This window comes from Leptodactylus fuscus, chromosome 1, assembly GCF_031893055.1.
Source record: "Leptodactylus fuscus isolate aLepFus1 chromosome 1, aLepFus1.hap2, whole genome shotgun sequence".
NCBI lineage: Eukaryota > Metazoa > Chordata > Amphibia > Anura > Leptodactylidae > Leptodactylus > Leptodactylus fuscus.
In genome coordinates this window covers 165961365-165982715 of record NC_134265.1, presented here as the reverse complement: position 1 = coordinate 165982715, position 21351 = coordinate 165961365, and the positions used below count along the sequence as shown (strand labels likewise).

Sequence of the window (21351 nt, the reverse complement as noted above, 5' to 3'; positions counted from 1 at the left end):
GAAGCATCACATGATTTTTCAAACAGTGCCAATACTTTTGTCCACCCCTTTTTATGTTTGGTGTGGAATTATATCCAATTTGGCTTTTTGACAATTATTTTTGTGGTTTTCCATTGAATACAAAATAAATGAAGATAATAATACCAAAGAATTTGTGATTGCAATTTGCAAGAGTATTATCTGACAGAATTGCAGGGGTGCCAATACTTTTGGCCAACACTGTATGTCACATCCAGCAGGACAACCAGCTAGGTAAATGAGTTATAAAGATTACACCTCAATAAAATGGTAGGACATTTTAATGAAGACTTTAAAAACATGCTTTTCTCATATTGTCTTGTCCTTCTCAGTAGTATAGATGTATTTACCCTAATCTTATTAGTATTCAATTTGTTCAATGTGATTATTCAATACAATGTCATGATGTGCTAACAAAACCCTTGACAGGCTGTAATTGAAATACAACCAATCTGTGCCATACAAACACATACATAGGATAGACCTCTTGTGAAAAGACTCATATCCGGACATGTCCATTCAAAAGAAAAAATAAAGAAAGACACATCTATAAAATGAATGAGAGTTCTGTGATTCACTAGTTCTCTTCAGCTAGTACAACTTTACTCCTGGGCTGCATTCTCTTTGTAAAATGAGATCTTAATGGAAAAAAAAAGTAAATTAGGATTTTTTTTTCTTATTTAAATAAGGCTCGAGTTTTACTACAATGATAAATTTAGTCACCCTGAAAAACTGATGCAATAGACAAGGGAAAAAATGGCAAATTACCTTGACCTTATCAATGGTGCATCCTTACAATCAGGAAATGGCTTAAGAAGTATATGTAAAGTCCATTCTATAAGGAAAAATAAATAAATAATTAACACCAATATGTCAAGTGACCTTGTGTTTCAAAACATTCCCATTCAATAAGATATGCAAAGACTTATCTCATATTCCCATTTCATGCCCTGTCACCCAGTTCAATATGATTTCCTCTACTTTAAAGCTATAAGATGGTTTTCATTACAACTGCACATTTTTCAATTTATTATCAAACTTGACATTTCACGGGGTAAGTAAAAAACCTCCCTTCTTGTAGTATAACAGTCAAAATATGATTTAGATTAAAATTATTATTGTTTTATGTGTAAGGCTAATGATAATCTATATTGATTTTTGTTATATTTTACAATTTCGGAATATACTGAAAAGATATTTATAGGATCTGTCAACAGATAAATGTGTTTGTATTGAAGCATCTGTATTATAGTATAAGATCGCCTAATAGTATTAAGCTAATGAATGCATCACCACTCTGTGATTAAAGGGGCTCTATCAGCAAAATGCCCCACATATGCGTGAATAGCCTTTAAAAAATCTATTCAGGCACCGCTAAAGTTATATTAAACTACCCCTTCCGCATTTTAAAATAAAACCCTAAAAAAGAATATGTTAAAGTCATCTATCATGCATGGTGGGCAGGCATTCAGGGTCCGACGTCATCTTCAGCCACACCTCCTCTTCCAGCGATGTCTTCGGGTCCCGTCTTCCTCCGGCGCTTGCGAACTGCCATTGATAAAAAATGGCGTCGATGCATGCGCAGTAGCATGCTGCTACCGCGCATGCACCTGTGACATTTTTTTTTATCAATGGCAGTTCGCGAGCAGCGGAGGAAGACGGGACCCGAAGACATCGCTGGAAGAGGAGGCATGGCTGAAGATGACGTCGGACCCTGAATGCTCGCCCACCGTGCACAATATATAAATTTAACATATTCTTTTTTAGGGTTTTATTTTAAAACGCGGAGGGGGTAGTTTAATATAACTTTAGCGGTGCCTGAATAGATTTTTTAAAGGCTATTCACGCATATGTGGGGCTCTATTAGCATAATTTTGCTGATAGAGCCCCTTTAATCTCCTATATGTATTTTTTATATACTGTATGAGGTATTTCATACTTTTATGCATTCTTGCATGAATTTATATTAAACATTTTACATATATATTAACTGTATCTGTGAAATGCACAATAACTATGTAAAAAGCTTTCAATTTCAAATATTTCAACATTTAAAAGAAAAGCAAGCATTAGTATCAATATATCTAATTCTATCCTTTACTTGAATGTCTTAGTCACCAGAGTAGAGCTGGAATTGCCTATAAAGATTTTAAGGTTAAGGCCCCACATAGTGGGCCACAGCCAAAAAACGATGTGGGAGAAAACCGTGGCGGAAATGCATTGTTTTGGTTTATTGATCATGAGAAAGGAAAGGGGGTGCCTCTGGGCTGATCTCCAGAGTCAGTAGAGACACATAGCTTTCCCAAAGATGAGTTGTTCATCCCCTACCTCAGGGAGTGACAGGAGAGGAACACCCTGGCAGGAAGGTGTGGCTGAGCACTAGCCTTAATAGAAGGTGAGACCTAAGAACTTTTGTCACATCTGTGTAAGCAGCAAAGAGAGCTGGTTGTGTCCACTTCACTACAGAAGATCTTCCAAGCCTAGAATCAAAGACTTTTAAATATTATTCTATTTCTACCCTATTTATTTTAAAAGTAGAGATGAGCGAGAAGTATTTGATCGAGTAGGTGTTCGATCGAATACTACGTTATTCGAAATACTCGTACTCGATCGAGTACCACTCGCTATTTGAATGGAAAAATTCGATGCAGAACCAGCGTTGATGTGCCGAATGCTATACAGTCAGCCAATCAATGCTGGTTCTTCGCCTAACTTTTAGAAGTCTTCTCCGTGCAGCTTCCCCGCGGCGTCTTCCGGCTCTAAATTCACTCTGCCAGGCATCGGGCCTGGGCAGAGCCGACAGCGCATGCCTGCGCTACAAGAAAATGGCCACTTTGACTGTAAGCGGCCATTTTCTTGTAGTGCGGACATGCGCAGTCAGCTCTGCCCAGGCCCGGTGCCTGGCAGAGTGAATTCAGAGCCGGAAGACGCCACGCACGGAGGAGACTTCTCGGAGAATCCAGCCCGAATCTCGCTCGTGGACTTGGTAAGTAGAATTTGATCGAATGTTGCCTACCCCTGAAACGAGCATTTTTCCCCCATAGAGTATAATAGGATTCAATATTCGATTCGAGTAGTCAAATATTTACTGTTCACTCATCTCTATTTAAAAGATGTTTGCAGTTTCTGTCATTTCTTATAATTTCTTATACATATAGCACTGAACCCTTTGGTTACCCATTTAAGGTTACTCTGTGTTGCTCTATGAACCCTTTGCTTTTTTGAGGTGTATGACTTTTGGGGAGATGCCTGTATATGTTAGCGCAGTTTCCGCTGAGCCAGGTGGTGGTGGTTGCAGGGTGCATTTGGGGTGCATGAACCGTGTTGGGATGCGATTTATGCTTAATTTGCAGCTTGAGTGAAGGATGAGTATAATGTGTCAGGATGGAAAAGTTGACTATCTTCATAAAGATGATAAAGAAATGCATTTACATTATTATTTAGCAGCTTGCTTAAAGTGCCTGTCCCATTGTTAGGTACAATTGAAACATGTTCTGGGCTTTAATAACACATTTATAAACCTATAGTTATTCTTCTACTGTGTCATATAGGAAGTAGCATTTACAACAATTTCCACTCAGAGAATGTTTGACATTGTGAGAAAGATAGATATAGTAACTTTACACACAAGCACTTGCAGCAGCATTTAGTTCTTCATGTTTATACTTTCCATATTGAGGAAATAGAGTATCTGAACCTCAGACAGTAGAGTTTGCCCAGGACTCAAGAAGCTGGAACCACAATCTAAAGTTGATGAAGAGGGAGGTTCCATTATAGGAAGCAGTTATGCAGAATGGAACAAACCCTTTCATTACATGGACTTGTCTATGAATGAAATGAAGTGTTCCTGAAACGTTGAATAATTTTACTATATTACTATTACTATTGTTCTAAATGCCATTGCTGTAGTAATTTCAGAAAGTTATTAGGGCAGATTTACTTATACTAGGTTTTACACTTTACAGTTGTAAAATGTGACAGATTTATCACAGTAAAACTAAATACTAGATATTGCATATTGGTAGACTGTTTATTTTAAGTTCACACCACCTATGAGTTGGGCTAATTTCCCACAAAAAAAAATTAGCCTAAGGCTAAGACCTCATGTAGCAGGCTGCAGCGAAAAAGTGTTGCTGAAAAAAAAATGGTGGCAGAGCATTGTGTATTTTCCCACAGCGCTTTTCACAGAAAGTTCAAAGCAGACTTTCTGTTTCCATTATACCTATAGGGAAACCACAAGCATTTCCATAAGTACAATTGACACGCTACTGCATCGGAAATACTGTGATCTGAAGGGACTGTAAAACTCTACGTTTTCTATCAGGGCGTTTCTGCTGTAGCCAAAACGTGTTTATGCCATGTGGGTTCCCGGTCTAAATGTTTGGTACATGGCATTTCAACTTAAGACCTACACCCTACCCAGATGAGCCGTGTTTCCTTGTCGTTAAACCCCACTCATCTATCTAAGGGGGAATTCACACGGAGTAAAGTGGCGCTCAATCTGGCATGTATACACGTGTCAGAAGTTTGTGCACTCAAAAAAGATCCCATTGATTTCAATGGGAGTTAGGATCGTAACTTTCACTTTTACAAAATTATGGGCGCAAAATTACGTGCCATATACGATCATAACTCCCATTGAAATCAATGGGATCTTTTTTTGAGTGCACAAACTTCTGACACACGTATACGTGCCAGATTGCGCGCCACTTTACTCCGTGTGAATTCCCCCTTACAAGGCACAGAAATGGTTAAACAGTATAAACAAGGTTTATAAAAGAAGTTTAATAATAAATCTACACAATGTTATATTGGCCTGCAGGAGACCAGAAAATAGAGTTGTTGAGTGGTTACTTGTCTGTCTACACTAGCTACTTACTAACACAGTATAACTTATGTTTTTAACTTTGTATTAAAGCCAAATGTAGCTTTACAAATGTGAACAGCAGTAAAATATTATTACATGATATTGTAATAGTACAACCTGTTAACCATGTTGAAAATGTAATAGGTAGTGTTCATTTACTAAAAAATTTTTAAAATTATTACCTAACGTATGTTCATTATACAGATGTTGTGCAGGTTAAATTGATGTTGTGCAGTGTGATAACTTGCTATAGCAGGATACCTTGTCACAGGACAAGAAAAAAACATTGAAAAACTATCAAAAGAATTCTGTTAAGACTCCAAGCCATCGAGTGGTTAATGTGTTAAATGTCAAGATATATCTATGTACAGTTGTACATAGATGAAAGAACATTGCACAATGTCAGTAAACAGCTGATGTCGTGTTACTATGTACTCATTTTTCCAAATCAATCATCTTGAGGCCATTGTCCAAAAGAACATGCTATACACAACCAGGAATCACTATTAATGTTCAGCTATTCCTGACTCTACTCCCAAATTATTTGTCGAGATATGCAACATTAGGTAAAGACATATAAATTAGATGGAATTGAGTTATGGTTTAGTACTGCAAGTTTTATTAAATAGATTTCTTGGCAGGAATATTAATGTAGAAAAGAACCTATCCAAAAGCTGCTGTGTTTGCATTTGCCAGTAAATCTTTTATGCACTCTGTGACTCAAATGAATGCTGCTCTCTTCTCCGGCTTTTCACAAATTGCTAGAATCTGCAGGTACGAGGTGGAATGATTCGGGTCTGAAGCTGCATAACATCTTTCAAGTTAGTTAGAAAAGCATGAACAGCTGTGGTATTAATTCTAAAAATATAAAGGGATTTCCAAGTAAAAAAAAATAAATAAAAAAAATAATAATAATTGTACCAGAGCAGGGAATGATTAAAAATAAAAAAGAACAAGCTATTCTGCCCACTGCCGCTCCCATTGCTACCCTTCATTTCTCACCATTGGGATATTGGGAAAGGAAATTTGCAATATACACAAATTCCCAAAGTCAGATATTCTATATTGGTCTATATATGGCTACTCTTTTTTTTTTTTTTTTTAGGAAGTTCTTATATTTCTACCTTTTGCTCAATCTACTCATGGCTTTGGTTCCAAAAAACTGTCACAAAATCTGCAACAGAAAAAATTATTTACTTCCTCTGTGGTCATAGTAGGCTAACAATAGAATGGTATTGGGTGCCCTGACCGCAATAATTTGGGCATTTATCACCATTGGTTGTTTAAATATTTTTATGCACCAGGATGAATAGCTGGTTGTTCATACATGCAGACTGTCAGTCTCCTGTCAACAGGTGATATACAATATACCTGTATTTTGCAGTCATTGTCTGACAGTCGACATGTATTTGCTGGTTGCACATCCAATGGGACTGGTTGGTATTATTTTTTGTCACTATTTGGCTAAGGGACCTTCTTTTAATAGTATATCATTAAAAGTTAAAAGAAATTATAGGAAAAAAAGTGACTACCTAGTCATTTGTATGCAGATTTATATAGCAGTCACATGAACGTGGCCAATCATTGGAACATCTCCAAAATACTTTCTTAGGTAGTTAGTATTATCCGGTTATAGTTTGCAATTAATGACTGTGAGAGGGTGAAGGGTGTGGTTTGGGAGAATATGTATGTTCCAGCCAGGCAGCTAAAGGGTGTGTGGTAAAGACCCACACCAGGGAGGTCAGCTGACTAATCAAAGCCTGATATAGTCTGTGTGTTATGACTAGGAAGTGTGGCACCACACTGACAGAGCTGAGAGTTCCTGTGTGAACTATACCCACAAACCAGGTGCTGTGCCACTGTTTGATGCACCAGAGCGAGAGTCTGGCAACCAGACTCCTGTATGGTCAGAGAAAAGTTTCTGTTATAGTTAGTTCTCAGCTGAGAAGGCTTTTGTTTTGTTTGTTTGTGCCTTTTCAAAGGCAGTTTATGCACCTCAAGTGAAATAAATGCTGAACTTGAGTGTAACCCAGTGTCTATGTCTCTGTTTCCTGCACTGCTACCAAGCATCTATCTGAGCGATTCCCTACATGACCTAAAGGCTAACCAACTTTCAAGACAATTCAAAATAGTCCTTGGCTATCTCCATATCTGGAGGAATCCTCCAAAGAGTAAGGATATGCAGCTGTCCTAGATTCTTTTCTAGAAGCTGATAATATTGTCTATCAGACATGATGAATCCTTTCTTTATTCAATAGGTAAAGGTGGTCCACACTATAGATGCTTATCAGAAGTACTGCTTAGGAATGTATAGCCTGATCCTCCTTTTACTATAGAGGTCCTGAGGTCATCAGTCTGAAAATTTTGGGTTTCCAACAAACTTCCAATAAAACTCTCTGTACATGAACACTTTGTGCCTTTTTACAGTTCCCAAAAAATCTCCTGGAGGAGGCTGGAGGCCTTTCTTGTCCGGCATTATGATGATAATGTAGATTAGGCAAAGTCCATATATTTGGTGTCCATATATTGGTGCTGTTAGGGGCAAGTATCCTCCTAAACAATTAAATAAATTTTGACAGAAAAAAATAATATATTGTTTAGATTATTATTAGAGATGAGCGAACACCGTTCGATCGAATAGGTATTCGATCGAATATCTGGCTGTTCGAGTTATTCATTCCCAATCGAATATCACGCGGCATATGCAGAAAAAAATTGTATCCCCTCCCACCTTCCCTGGCATGATTTTTGCACCAATAACTGTGCAGAGGAGGTGGGACAGGAACTACGACAACGAAGGCATCGGAAAAAAATTGAAAAAACCCATTGGCTGCCGAAAACATGTGACCTCCCATTCATAAGAACGGACGCCGCCATATTCGTCAGATTTGCAGTCAGAAATAGGGAGAGAAACATACAGTGGGGCAAAAAAGTATTTAGTCAGTCACCAATAGTGCAAGTTCCACCACTTAAAAAGATGAGAGGCGTCTGTAATTTACATCATAGGTAGACCTCAACTATGAGAGACAAAATGAGAAAACAAATCCAGAAAATCACATTGTCTGATTTTGTAAGAATTTATTTGCAAATTATGGTGGAAAATAAGTATTTGGTCACCTACAAGCAATCAAGATTTCTGGCTCTCACAGACCTGTAACTTCTTCTTTAAGAGTCTCCTCTTTCCTCCACTCATTACCTGTAGTAATGGCACCTGTTTAAACTTGTTATCAGTATAAAAAGACACCTGTGCACACCCTCAAACAGTCAGACTCCAAACTCCACTATGGTGAAGACCAAAGAGCTGTCAAAGGACACCAGAAACAAAATTGTAGCCCTGCACCAGGCTGGGAAGACTGAATCTGCAATAGGCAACCAGCTTGGATTGAAGAAATCAACTGTGGGAGCAATAATTAGAAAATGGAAGACATACAAGACCACTGATAATTTCCCTCGATCTGGGGCTCCACGCAAAATCTCACCCCGTGGGGTCAAAATGATCACAAGAATGGTGAGCAAAAATCCCAGAACAACGCGGGGGGACCTAGTGAATGAACTGCAGAGAACTGGGACCAATGTAACAAAGCCTACCATTAGAGATGAGCGAACACTAAAATGTTCGAGGTTCGAAATTCGATTCGAACAGCCGCTCACTGTTCGAGTGTTCGAATGGGTTTCGAACCCCATTATAGTCTATGGGGAACATAAACTCGTTAAGGGGGAAACCCAAATTCGTGTCTGGAGGGTCACCAAGTCCACTATGACACCCCAGGAAATGATACCAACACCCTGGAATGACACTGGGACAGCAGGGGAAGCATGTCTGGGGGCATAAAAGTCACTTTATTTCATGGAAATCCCTGTCAGTTTGCGATTTTCGCAAGCTAACTTTTCCCCATAGAAATGCATTGGCCAGTGCTGATTGGCCAGAGTACGGAACTCGACCAATCAGCGCTGGCTCTGCTGGAGGAGGCGGAGTCTAAGATCGCTCCACACCAGTCTCCATTCAGGTCCGACCTTAGACTCCGCCTCCTCCGGCAGAGCCAGCGCTGATTGGCCGAAGGCTGGCCAATGCATTCCTATGCGAATGCAGACTTAGCAGTGCTGAGTCAGTTTTGCTCAACTACACATCTGATGCACACTCGGCACTGCTACATCAGATGTAGCAATCTGATGTAGCAGAGCCGAGGGTGCACTAGAACCCCTGTGCAAACTCAGTTCACGCTAATAGAATGCATTGGCCAGCGCTGATTGGCCAATGCATTCTATTAGCCCGATGAAGTAGAGCTGAATGCGTGTGCTAAGCACACACATTCAGCACTGCTTCATCAAGCCAATACAATGCATTAGCCAGTGCTGATTGGCCAGAGTACGGAATTCGGCCAATCAGCGCTGGCCAATGCATTCTATTAGCCCGATGAAGTAGAGCTGAATGTGTGTGCTAAGCACACACATTCAGCACTGCTTCATCAAGCCAATACAATGCATTAGCCAGTGCTGATTGGCCAGAGTACGGAATTCGGCCAATCAGCGCTGGCTCTGCTGGAGGAGGCGGAGTCTAAGGTCGGACCTGAATGGAGACTGGTGTGGAGCGATCTTAGACTCCGCCTCCTCCAGCAGAGCCAGCGCTGATTGGCCGAATTCCGTACTCTGGCCAATCAGCACTGGCTAATGCATTGTATTGGCGTGATGAAGCAGTGCTGAATGTGTGTGCTTAGCACACACATTCAGCTCTACTTCATCGGGCTAATAGAATGCATTGGCCAGCGCTGATTGGCCGAATTCCGTACTCTGGCCAATCAGTGCTGGCCAATGCATTCTATTAGCTTGATGAAGCAGAGTGTGCACAAGGGTTCAAGCGCACCCTCGGCTCTGATGTAGCAGAGCCGAGGCTGCACAAGGGTTCAAGCGCACCCTCGGCTCTGATGTAGGAGAGCCGAGGGTGCACTTGAACCCTTGTGCACCCTCAGCTCTGCTACATCAGAGCCGAGGGTGCGCTTGAACCCTTGTGCACACTCTGCTTCATCAAGCTAATAGAATGCATTGGCCAGCGCTGATTGGCCAATGTATTCTATTAGCCCGATGAAGTAGAGCTGAATGTGTGTGCTAAGCACACACATTCAGCTCTACTTCATCGGGCTAATAGAATGCATTGGCCAGCGCTGATTGGCCAGAGTACGGAACTCGACCAATCAGCGCTGGCTCTGCTGGAGGAGGCGGAGTCTAAGATCGCTCCACACCAGTCTCCATTCAGGTCCGACCTTAGACTCCGCCTCCTCCAGCAGAGCCAGCGCTGATTGGCCGAATTCCGTACTCTGGCCAATCAGCACTGGCTAATGCATTGTATTGGCGTGATGAAGCAGTGCTGAATGTGTGTGCTTAGCACACACATTCAGCTCTACTTCATCGGGCTAATAGAATGCATTGGCCAATCAGCGCTGGCCAATGCATTCTATTAGCGTGAACTGAGTTTGCACAGGGGTTCTAGTGCACCCTCGGCTCTGCTACATCAGATTTCTACATCTGATGTAGCAGTGCCGAGTGTGCATCAGATGTGTAGTTGAGCAAAACTGACTCAGCACTGCTAAGTCTCTGCATTCGCATAGGAATGCATTGGCCAGCCTTCGGCCAATCAGCGCTGGCTCTGCCGGAGGAGGCGGAGTCTAAGGTCGGACCTGAATGGAGACTGGTGTGGAGCGATCTTAGACTCCGCCTCCTCCAGCAGAGCCAGCGCTGATTGGTCGAGTTCCGTACTCTGGCCAATCAGCGCTGGCCAATGCATTCTATTAGCCCGATGAAGTAGAGCTGAATGTGTGTGCTTAGCACACACATTCAGCTCTACTTCATCAGGCTAATAGAATACATTGGCCAATCAGTGCTGGCCAATGCATTCTATTAGCTTGATGAAGCAGAGTGTGCACAAGGGTTCAAGCGCACCCTCGGCTCTGATGTAGCAGAGCTGAGGGTGCACAAGGGTTCAAGTGCACCCTCGGCTCTCCTACATCAGAGCCGAGGGTGCGCTTGAACCCTTGTGCAGCCTCGGCTCTGCTACATCAGAGCCGAGGGTGCGCTTGAACCCTTGTGCACACTCTGCTTCATCAAGCTAATAGAATGCATTGGCCAGCACTGATTGGCCAGAGTACGGAATTCGGCCAATCAGCGCTGGCCAATGCATCCCTATGGGAAAAAGTTTATCTCACAAAAATCACAATTACACACCCGATAGAGCCCCAAAAAGTTATTTTTAATAACATTCCCCCCTAAATAAAGGTTATCCCTAGCTATCCCTGCCTGTACAGCTATCCCTGTCTCATAGTCACAAAGTTCACATTCTCATATGACCCGGATTTGAAATCCACTATTCGTCTAAAATGGAGGTCACCTGATTTCGGCAGCCAATGACTTTTTCCAATTTTTTTCAATGCCCCCAGTGTCGTAGTTCCTGTCCCACCTCCCCTGCGCTGTTATTGGTGCAAAAAAGGCGCCAGGGAAGGTGGGAGGGGAATCGAATTTTGGCGCACTTTACCACGTGGTGTTCGATTCGATTCGAACATGGCGAACACCCTGATATCCGATCGAACATGTGTTCGATAGAACACTGTTCGCTCATCTCTACCTACCATCAGTAACACACTATGCCGCCAGGGACTCAGATCCTGCAGTGCCAGACGTGTCCCACTGCTTAAGCCAGTACATGTCCGGGCCCGTCTGAAGTTTGCTAGAGAGCATTTGGATGATCCAGAAGAGTATTGGGAGAATGTCCTATGGTCTGATGAAACCAAACTGGAACTGTTTGGTAGAAACACAACTTTTCGTGTTTGGAGGAAAAAGAATACTGAGTTGCATCCATCAAACACCATACCTACTGTAAAGCATGGAGGTGGAAACATCATGCTTTGGGGCTGTTTCTCTGCAAAGGGGCCAGGACAACTGATCCGGGTACATGAAAGAATGAATGGGGCCATGTATTGTGAGATTTTGAGTGCAAACCTCCTTCCATCAGCAAGGGCATTGAAGATGAAACGTGGCTGGGTCTTTCAACATGACAATGATCCAAAGCACACCGCCAGGGCAACGAAGGAGTGGCTTTGTAAGAAGCATTTCAAGGTCCTGGAGTGGCCTAGCCAGTCTCCAGGTCTCAACCCTATAGAAAACCTTTGGAGGGAGTTGAAAGTCCGTGTTGCCAAGCGACAGCCCCAAAACATCACTGCTCTAGAGGAGATCTGCATGGAGGAATGGGCCAACATACCAACAACAGTGTGTGCCAACCTTATGAAGACTTACAGAAAACGTTTGACCTCTGTCATTGCCAACAAAGGATATATAACAAAGTATTGAGATGAAATTTTGTTACTGACCAAATACTTATTTTCCACCATAATTTGCAAATAAATTCTTACAAAATCAGACAATGTGATTTTCTGGATTTGTTTTCTCATTTTGTCTCTCATAGTTGAGGTCTACCTATGATGTAAATTACAGACGCCTCTCATCTTTTTAAGTGGTGGAACTTGCACTATTGGTGACTGACTAAATACTTTTTTGCCCCACTGTATCTGCTGAGGACTAGATAGGCATTAGCTTGAGATAGGCAAGGAAAAGCCGAAGAACAATAACAGCTCTTCTCAGAGCTATACACTGCAGGGACAGGAGTCCAGCTTTCCACGGATGGTGGAAAACAGGCATACAGAACAGTTACTTGTTGCTATATACGTGCAAACCAGCTTTTGTTAGGGGTATCCCAACACAAAATAGCAGGAATCCACAGCAGTTAATTCTTGCTATATACGTTCCAACCAGCTTTTCTCAGGGGTGTCCCCCCAAAAAAATAGCAGGAATAGAGAGCATCTAGTTTCGGCTATATACACGTGCAAACCAGATTTTACAGGAGTGTCCCCCCACAAAGTAGCAGGAATACAGAGCAGTTAGAACCGGCTATATACGTGCAAACCAGATTTTCTTTGGGGAATAAAGAAAATAGCAGGTATAAAGAGCAGTTAGTTCTTGCTATATATACATGCAAACCAGCTTTTCAGGCAGTGTTTAACCCCAAAACAGGGATACAGAACAATTAGGTCCGGCTATGTACGCTCAATCCAGATTTCCAGGGTGTGTACCCCCAAAACCTAGGTGAGAGACACCGAAATTCAGTCAGGCTATGTACGCTCATTCCAGTTTTTCACAGTGTGTACCCCAAAACCTAGGTGGGAGAGACAGAAATTCAGTCAGGCTATGTACGCTCAATCCAGATAATCCACGGTGTGTAACCAGAAATCCTTTCTGGTATACACCGTAATTTAGTCAGGCTATGTACCCTCAATCCAGATATCCACGGTGTGTACCCCCAAAACCTAGGTGGTATACACAGAAATTCAGTCAGCCTATGTACACTCAATCCAGTTTTTCACGGTGTGTAACCCCAAAACCTACACTGAATCCAATTTTTAAGGGTCTACCCCCCAAAGGTAAGTGGGAGACACAGCAATTCAATCAGGCTATATCAGCTTAATCCAATTTTTAAGGGTCTACCCCCCCCCCCCCCCGAAGCTAAGTGGGAGACAGCCGTTCATTCTGTCAGGCCATGTATGGTCAAACCTGTTTTTAATGCTGTACCCCCCGAAGCTAAGTGGGAGACAGCCGTTCATTCAGTCAGGCCATGTATAGTCAAACCTGTTTTTAATGCTGTACCCCCCCAAAGCTAAGTGGGAGACACAGCAATTCAGTCACGCTATATCAGCTCAATCAAATTTTTAAGGGTCTACACCCAAAAGCTAAGTGTGATACACAGCAATTCAGTCACGCTATATAAGCTCAATCCAATTTTTTGTTCAATCCAGTATTGTTTGCTCTCCATAATGTGAACTATGCCTTTGTCTCTGGAAAAGCAACCAAACATGAAGTCAGCCATGTGTGCCAGTGTGTTACTTGGCATGACTTCGCTGCCCCCAACTGTAAGGGTCACTCTCAACTTCCTCCATTTTACACTCGCCTTCATTCCATCCGTGCTGAAGCAATGGGATGCACTGAACTTCACCCTCAAGCCTCCTGTGGGACAGTGACATGAAATGCCACTTCATCCTCCTCATCTTCCTCCGCCAGTCAATGGTGCAAAGATGACAGGATTGTGCTCTGAATGTTTTCAGCCTAGCAGAGGCTACTTTTCACTTACAAAAATGGCCACACTTTGACCAGTATATCAGGCACAATGGTGTAGGTTTCAAAGAACCTTTGCACCAAAAAGTTGAAAACGTGGGCCATGTGTGGACCGTGTTGAGTCTGGCAAGCTCCAGATCTGCTACCAGGTTCCGGACATTATCACATATGCAAACATGCCTGGACCCAGGTGCAGTAGGGAAAACCATATTGCCATATCATCCTGGATGGCATCCCTCTCCTCGGAGGCAGTGTGCTGTCTGCCCCCAAGCTGATGAGCTTCATCATGGCCTGCTGACATCTCCCAACGCCAGTGGTACAGCGTTTCCAGCTCGTAGTTGGGATCGAGGTTGAGGCACAGGAGTAGGCTTTCAGAGAACCCCTGCCATGAATTTTGGGCTAGGAGAGGAGATAGGCCACCTCAGTTTGCAGCCCAGGCCCAGACTCCACTACATTCACCCGGCCTGTCATTAAAGATAAGCAGCATTCCTGACCGCAGGCGCTTGTTCATGCATCGGTGGTCAAGTGGACCTTGCATCAAAGCATAGAACTCTGGACTCGACTGATGTTATGCGACACGTGCAGGCACAAGGCGGGGACAGCACACCAAGAGAAGTAGTAACAGCTAGGCCCAGCATAGGGAGGTGCCCCAGCTGCCATCTGGTGACGGAAGGCCTGGGTATCCAGAAGCATAAATGCCAACATCTCCAGGGCCAGCAGTTTTTAGATGAGCCCGTTAAAAGCTTGGGCATGTGGGTGGCTTGCGCTGTACTTCTGACTGCAATAAAACGCCTGGGAGATGGGGAGTGGCTGGGAAGAGGCGCATGATGGTGCAGGCCAAAAGGGCGGATGAGGGTGAATGTGTCAGAGGAAGATGTGTAGGTATCCAGGCTTGTGGTCTGGACTGCAGCACCAGCACTGTGAACAGTTAAAGAGGCAGTGTCGGCAACGCCGGGCGACAGTTGTCCTGCGATTGCTCTCTCACACTGAGCCCAGGGCTTGCCTTCCAAATGACAGCGCACGCAAAAGAAGGTAAGGTTGCTCTCTTCAGAGCCTCTACTCAGTTTAGACTTGCAAAGTGTGCAAACCGCACAAAATTTGTCATGCAACTGACATGTAAATGATGGGTCTATCCATTGGCTATTCATTTTGATGAAAGTCAGACGGTCAGCACTGTCAGATGACAGCCAGCTGTGCTTATCCGTGATGATACCACCGGCTGTGCTGAAGACCCTTTCTGATAGCATGCTGGCAGCAGGGAAGGACCTCCAAAGTGTACAGTGCAAGTTCCAGCCAAAATCCAACTTGGAGACCCAATAAGTGTAGGGCGCAGAGGGATCGGAGAGGACAGGGCTGGGGTCGGCCAGGTACTCCCGCAACATGCGCCTATACTTGTCCCTCCTGGTGATACTAGGCCCCTCAGTGGTGGTAGTTTGGCCAGGGGGTGCCATTAATGTGTCCCAGACCTTAGAGAGTATTCGCCTGGTGGGTGTTGACCGGATGGCAGTTGTTAGCCTGTTGGAGGAATAAGTCTGCCAACATGGGCGAGTTTTGCATGAGTGGCTAGTACATGGAAAATCTTTGGCCTTGCTGCCTCTGGACATGCCTCTGCCTCTAGCCACCTTTTTTGCTGCTGCGCTTGCATCCACATCTACACTGCTTTTGCCCCTAGACATCACCCCAGTCCATGCCTCTGCCTCTAGCCAACTTTTTTCCTGCTTAGCTTGCCTCCACATCTACACTGCTTTCCCCACTAGACATCACCCCTATCCATGTCGGGTCGGTGGCCTTGTCGTCCACCAACTACTCTTGCAATTTCTCACTCTCCCCTTACTGCAAACCGCACATAACCACAGTTTGACCTGATGGCAACTGTGTGTCATCATCATCGCTGAGGGCCAGAAATGCCGGTTGTGTGTCCACAACCACAAAATTGTTAGGAAATGGCGGATACTCCGGTATTTGGGCATCAGGACACAAAGTTGTCTGGTAGCTCCTGCAATTTGGGAAGTGGTTCAACAGAGGGAGAGACAGTAAAAAGACCCGAAAATAGATCCTGGGAGGGGGCAAGGGTGGGATGACTCTGTTGGGAAGAAGAAGGAAGGAGGGGCAGACTCTTGGGTATGAAGATGACTGCAGGTAGTGGCTGACTGGTTGGTGGAAAAGCAGCTGGAAGCATTATCCGCTAGCCATTGTAACACCTGTTCCTGGTGCTCGGGCCTGGTCTGTGTTGTACCCAGCACCCTGCTTAACGCAGCTGTCATATCAGGAATTGTGATGAGCATGTGATAATGGTTCTAGTCCAGTGGAAAGGATGGGATAGGTTTTGGAGATGGAACTCCATCAAAGGTCTCTGCTGCTCACACACCCTGCTCAACGTATGGTATCTAGGGTTTCAGCGTTTGGTGACCTCGCACAACAGCCAGTGCTTCGGGCAGATGTAGGCATTGCTGGAGTGTATTGAGGCTTGCAGAAGCTACTGTAGACTTGCCAAAGTGGGTGCACAAGCTCCGCACTTTAACCAGTATATAAATTGGGGTACGTTCTTAGAATCCATTGCACCAATAATTTGAAAACATGGGCCATGTGTGGACTGTGTTTGAGTCTGGAAAGCTCCATATCTGCTACCAGGTTCCGGCCATTATCACATATGCCAACCTACCTGGGCCCAGGTGCAGCGGGGCAAAAAACATTGCCATCTCATCCAAGATGGCATCCCTGACCTCGGAGTCAGTGTGCTGACTGTCCCCCAAGCTGATAAGCTTCAGCACGGCCTACTGACACCTCTCCATGCCAGTGTTGCAGCATTTCCAGCTCGTAGCTGGGGTCGATTTAATGGCGGTGGAGGAGGAGGAGGGTGGTGTTTCAGCACTCCTGCCAGGAATATTGGGCAGGGAGACAAGGCAGGCCACCACAGTTTGCGACCCGGTCCCAGCCTCAACTACATTCAGCCAGTGTGCCGTGATTGAGATGTAGCCTCCCTGGCCGCATGCACTTGTCCACACATGTGTAGTCAAGGAGAACTTTGTGCAAAGCGCAGAACTTAGGGCCCGCCTGATGTTACGGGACACGTGCTGCTGCAGGGCTCAACTAACCCTAAGGGCCAAAAACACTGCTGGTGAATTTTGTTCAGTTCAAAAGGACTCTGTGTTTAGATTTGGCTCAGTCACAGCTCCAGAACATGCCTTGGAAGGCAAGGTTTCCTTTAGTGGCTCCATCTCAGCAGGATGATGATGGTGAAGCTTGGTCAAATCTGGTGTCAGAAGGGAAAGTGGTTTTTGATCTACATCTAAAGTACTGGAGCATGTTGTTTGGACTATTAACACCTGATCAGAACCCTGTAGGGGTAATGTAGAGTCCGATATTAAAGGACCATTACTGGTAGTAGTGGTTGCAGTCAATTCTCCACCTTTGTGGTCCTCTAAATAAAAGTTACCCCCAGGACTTGATGCTAAAATGTTATCAATTTCCCAATCCAAATCAAGGTCAATGTCTGAGTCCTCAGTCCAATCCATTGCATCAATCCAACGCAATGAGAGTGATGGTTTTGGAACCGCCGTTTTAGGGGCTAAGAATTTTAAAGGGGCTAACACTCTGCTGGTACAAGGCTCAACTCACCCAAAGGGCAAAAAACTCTGCTGGTGCAAGGCTGAACTACGTTAAAGGGCCTAAAACTCTGCTGGTAAGAGGCTGAAGTCACCTAAAGGGCCTCAATCTCTGCTGGTAGCTCAGCTTAAGGGCCTATAACTTAACTTGGAAGGGATCACGTTAAAGGCTGGAAAAGTGAATTTTGGAAGGTCTTACCACATAACACACACACACATACATCCACAATGACAGTTCAGGGTGGGTACTGTTGGATTTCCCATTGCCTATTCCATCTGTGGTTGTCATGGGCAACGTGATTAAAAGGGGTGCTTGTTAAGGTTTCCTTAGCTTAAATTTGGGTTTCTGTCCATCCATTTGGGGAAGAAAGAAGGTTTCCAGGTATTTTCCCACTTTGATAGAGTTTTTTTTGAGTGTGGAAAGTGTGTAGTTGATAGGCTGTGATGGTGGGGTAATACTGTGACTTGGGCTTGTTAGATGCCCCCAGACATGCTTCCCCTGCTGTCCCAGTTGCATTCCAGGGTGTTGTCATCATTTGCTGAGGTGTCATAGTGGACTTGGTGACCCTCCTGAGTCGAATGGTGGGTTCCCCTGAAACAAAGCATTTTTCCCCATAGGCTATAATGGGGTTATTCGATCGAATAGTCGAATATTGAGTGGCTATTTGAAACGAATAACAAATATCTAATATTTTCCTGTTCGCTCATCTCTTATTATTATAATATGGCTTTTCTCTGTAAATTTAATTTAAAAAAGAGAAAATTGCATAAAGTCTACTAAAATAAACCTTTAAAAATATCGAAAAAGTATGCAACCTTATATATATATATATATATATATATATATATATATATATATATATATATTTTTTTTTTTTTTATATCTGAAGAACTTGTGTTATAACTTTTGACCTAATGATGCTAGAGCCAGTGACCTAAACAGATCAAATTAACAGTATCGAGAAGGCTAAAAATAAATTCATTGATGACTAAGTAACATGATCTGATCCTGTCAAATGCACTTGTGTTATGCTGACTCATTTAACTATTAACTTCCTATAAAGATAAAGAGTTTATACCAATGCAGTCAAAAGAGAACTCATGTTTTTAATCCACAAAAAGGAGAAAGATCATTTACAGTTCTAAACATTTGACCAGTCAAGTATTAGCACACTTAGCTTAAAGGGGTTGGCCACTTTCAAATCAAAATTGAGAGGCCAATGTTATTATTTGTATAATAAAAAGTTATACAATTTTCCCATATACTTTATTGATCAATTCCTCACAGTTTTCTAGATCTCTGCTTGCTGTCATTCATTCTTTGATTACTTCAATTGGATAAAAACTGTTCATGGTCATGCAATATATGGCCCGTGGTCATGTGATCTATAGTCCATGGTCATGTGATATATACACAGGTGCCGCTCATTATAGTCACAGCACAGTAATCAGATATCTGCCTGGTAACGAGCTGTGCACCTGTGTGCTCATCACATGACCATAGATTGATTATTATCCACGGGGAGTAAGCAGAATGGGCTAGTTCACACGTGAAAACCACCTAGCTTATTTGTGCAAGGTTAAAAACCGAGGGGAGTTTTTTCAACGTGGTTTTTTGCATTCCGTGCGGTTTTTGACGCGGTTTTTGACGCGGTTTTCGCTAGCGGTTTTCGCTAGGTTTTTTTTCCCTATATGTGCTATAGAAACCGCAGGTGAAAACCATGCTTTTTTTTGCAAAAAACCGCACGGTTTTGTGTGCAAAAAACTGCGCCGTTTTTGCCTCCCATTCACTTCTATGCATTTCTTCAGGTGTTTTCCGCCTGAAGAAAGGTCATGTCGCTTCTTTTTTCCACTAGCGGTGATAAACCGCTAGGAGGAAAAAAAAAAGCTAGCGGTCTACATAGACCACCATGTTAAAGGGGCGGTTTTTGAAGAGAATTCCGCTGTCAAAATCCGCCCCTTTGCCCACGTGTGAACTAGCCCTAAAAGAAAGCAAGAAGAGATCTAGAACACTGTGAGGAATTGATTAAGAAAGTATATTGGAAAATTGTACAACATCTTATTATGATAGCTATAAATTTGGCTCTCAGTATTGGTCTGAACATGGACATATAATTGATATGCTGCGATTTACAAAAATGTGATGGTTTCGGAAATTGTAGCATGTCCACTGCCTGTATTTTCTTGCAGTATGTGGATGAGAGTCGCTAGAATCCCATCCATTATGTAGGGACTGTAAAAACGCTATTTTACTGCAACGTTTATGCCACATATGGCCTCGGCCTTAAGGAGATTTATTAATAATGTTACACACAGCCAGCAATAACAGCAGAATCTTTCCTCCAGTGCAGCATGCAGAAAATGTATGCCTTTAGGGTCAACACGGTGGCACAGTGGCTAGCACTGCAACCTTGCAGCGCTGGAGTCCTGGTTTGAATCCTGCCAGGAACAACATCTGCAAGGAGTTTGTATGTTCTCCCCGTGTTTGCGTGGATTTCCTCCCATTCTACAAAAACATACTGATAGGAAAAAAATGTACATTGCGATCCCTATATGGGGCTCAAAATCTACATTTAAAAATAAAATGTATGCCTTTAGTCTAAATACAGTACGTGGTATGTATCAAAAACTGGCATAGGATCTTTGTAAGTACAGCTTTAGATAAGAATTAGAGATGAGCGAGTAGTGTTCGATTGAGTAGGTGTTCGATCGAATACTACGGTATTCAAAATACTCGTACTCGATCGAACACTACTAGCTGTTCGAAGTTTAAGGTTCGATGCAGAACCAGCGTTGATTGGCAGAATGCTATACATTCTGCCAATCAACGCTGGTTCTTCTCTTACCTTTCCGAAGTCTTCTCCGCGCTGCGTCCCCGTGTCGTCTTCCGGGTGGAATTCACTCTGCCCAGGTGTCGGGCCTGGGCAGAGTCGACTGTGCATGCCCGCGCATGCGCAGTCGGCTCTGCCTAGGTCGGATGCCTAGGCAGAGTGAATTCCACCCGGAAGAAGATGCGGGGACCCTGCGCCAGGAGAAGGCTTCAAGCAGAATCCAGTCCGACCGTCACTCGTGGACTTGGTAAGTATGATTTTATCGAATTTTGCGTACCCCTGAAACGAGCATTTCCCCCCATAGACTATAATGGGGTTCGAACAGTCGAACAGTGTGCGGCTGTTCGAATCGGATTTCGAACCTCGGACATTTTAGTGTTCGCTCATTTCTAATAAGAATATTATATTTTGCAGAAGGGTGGGGGATTTCTCCATCCTTTTATGCTACTTTTCCAGCATAGAGGGGTGATATTGTGGCACACATAAGATTCTTTCTTGCACCAAACATGCTCCACAACTCCTATTCTGCAACTTGTTTTCTACTTTGCGTTAATATGGCAGGGACGCCACGGCACAATATGTTTATTATAATTCACACCAGTCTTAATATAACTGCCCCGATATATTTACCGTATTTTTCGGACTATAAGACGCACCTAGGTTTTAGAGGAGGAAAATAGGGAAAAAAAATTTTGAAGCAAAAACTGGTAAAATATTTAATATATGGGAGTTGTAGTTTTGCAACAGCTGCAAGGCCACATTGACAGGTGACCCTGCAGCTGTACGGGGATGCATAGAGCGTTTTTTTTGCGGGGCCAGCTGTACTTTTTAGTTACACCATTTTGGGGGATATCTATTGCTTAGATCACCTTGTATTGAA

The 21351-nt window shown here is 43.4% G+C and overlaps 1 protein-coding gene across 4 annotated transcripts in view; it reads right to left on the bottom strand.

Annotated features, from left to right (window-relative positions):
• LINGO2 (leucine rich repeat and Ig domain containing 2) overlaps positions 1–21351 on the bottom strand; it is a 1202771-nt gene that overhangs the window by 1047752 nt on the left and 133668 nt on the right. For 2 of the 4 annotated variants that reach the window (XM_075279372.1, XM_075279381.1), the window contains exon 2: positions 787–853. The gene's annotated coding sequence lies outside the window, so the exon portion shown is untranslated. The remainder of the gene's footprint in view (positions 1–786; positions 854–21351) is intronic. The other 2 variants (XM_075279389.1, XM_075279397.1) reach the window with 1 other exon arrangement.